The sequence below is a fragment of the Austrofundulus limnaeus genome, unplaced genomic scaffold (assembly GCF_001266775.1).
Source record: "Austrofundulus limnaeus strain Quisiro unplaced genomic scaffold, Austrofundulus_limnaeus-1.0 Scaffold930, whole genome shotgun sequence".
Classification (NCBI taxonomy): domain Eukaryota; kingdom Metazoa; phylum Chordata; class Actinopteri; order Cyprinodontiformes; family Rivulidae; genus Austrofundulus; species Austrofundulus limnaeus.
Genome location: NW_013953332.1, coordinates 45,301 through 47,183, shown reverse-complemented (window position 1 = coordinate 47,183; position 1,883 = coordinate 45,301). Strand labels below are relative to the sequence as shown.

At 42.1% G+C, this 1,883-nt stretch overlaps 1 protein-coding gene across 1 annotated transcript in view; it reads left to right on the top strand.

Moving 5' to 3' along the window:
* Positions 1-1,883, top strand: part of LOC106533365 (protein FAM83B) — a gene marked incomplete at its 3' end in the record, with an annotated part of 23,177 nt that overhangs the window by 2,479 nt on the left and 18,815 nt on the right.

Sequence of the window (1,883 nt, the reverse complement as noted above, 5' to 3'; positions counted from 1 at the left end):
AATTTCATGTTGATCGGTGCAGCTGTTTTTGTGCTACAGTTGACCAAAAATCTCCGGAGGAAAAAATAAATAAATTAAAAATAAACAATATGACTCCCGCTTACGCTTCATGTGCGGGGGTCATAATAACCCCACATATTTTCTCTGCAGGGTTTGGCTGACGTTTACATTAATGCACACAAACCACACCAGTTTAATGTTTTATGCAATGAGTGGCAACTAAGTATTTGTTCATCAAATACAAAAAAAATTGGAGACTCCTAAATGTCCACATTGGTTTGGATAAATATTATCCCACATACAGTGGGGGAAAAAGGCTTTAGTCAACCACCAATTGTGCAAGTTTTCCCACTTAACAAAATGAAAGAGGCCTGTAACTGACACCATAGTTAGACCTCAAATATGAGACAAAATGAGAAAACATCTAAAAAAACCCATTGCCTGATTTTTTTTAGGAATTTATTTGCAAATTATGAAGGAAAATAAATATTTGGTCAATTACCTGTGGTAATGTCACCTGTTTGAAGTCGTTAACAGTATAAAAGACACCTGTCCACAACCTCAAACAGTCACACTCCAAACTCCACTATGGTGAAGACGAAAGAGCTGTCGGAGGACACCAGAAACAAAYTGTAGACCTGCACCAGGCTGGGAAGACTGAATCTGCAATAGGCAAGCAGCTTGGTGTGAAGAAATTAACTGTGAGAGCAATAACTATCAAATGGAATCACATACAGGGGTTAGACAATAAAACTGAAACACCTGTCATTTTAGTGTGGGAGGTTTCATGGCTGAATTGGACCAGCCTGGTGGTCAATCTTCATTAATTACACATTGCACCAGTAAGAGCAGAGTGTGAAAGTTCAATTAGCAGGGTAAGAGCACAGTTTTACTCAAAATATTGAAATGAATACAACATTATGGGTGACATACCAGAGTTCAAAAGGACAAATTTTTGGTGCACGTCTTGCTGGTGCATCTGTGACCAAGACAGCAAGTCTTTATGATGCATCAAGAGCCACAGTATCCAGGGTAATGTCAGCATACCACCAAGAAGGACCAACCACATCCAATAGGATTAACTGTGGATGCAAGAGGAAGCTGTCTGAAGGGGATGTTTGGGTGCTAACCTGGATTGTATCCAAAAAACATAAAACCATGGCTGCCCAAATGTTTCTGTTTCATTGTCTAACCCCTGTACAAGACCACTGATAATCCCCCTCAATAGGGGCTCCACACAAGATCTCACCCCGTGGGGTCAAAATGAAGAAGGCTGGGACTRACGTAACAAAGGCTACCGTCAGTAACACACTATGCTGCCAGGTACTCAGATCCCTGCCAGACATGTACCCCTGCTTAAGCCAGTCCATATCCAGGCACGTCTGAAGTTTGCTAGAGAGCATTTGGATGTYGCAGAAGAGTATTGGGAGAATGTCATATGGTCAGATGAAACCAAAGTAAAACTGTTTGGTAGGAACACAACTCATCATGTTTGGAGGAGAGTGAATGCTGAGTTGCATCAAAAGAACACCAACCCTACTGTGAAGCATGGGGGTGGCAACATCAAGATTTGGGCCTGTTTTCTGCAAAGGGACCAGGACGACTGGTCCGTGTACATGAAAGAATGAATGGGGCCATGTCTCATGAGATTTTGAGTGCAAACCTYCTTCCATCAGCAATCATTGAAGATGAAACATGGCTGGGTCTTTCAGCGTGACAATGATCCAAAGCACACCACTAAAGGAGTGGCTTCGTAAAAAGCATTTCAAGGTCCTGGAGTGGCCTAGCCAGTCTCCAGATCTCAACCCCTTAGAAAAATTTTGGAGGGAGATTAAAGTCTGTGTTGCCCAGTGACAGCCCCAAAACATCATCATCATCATCAT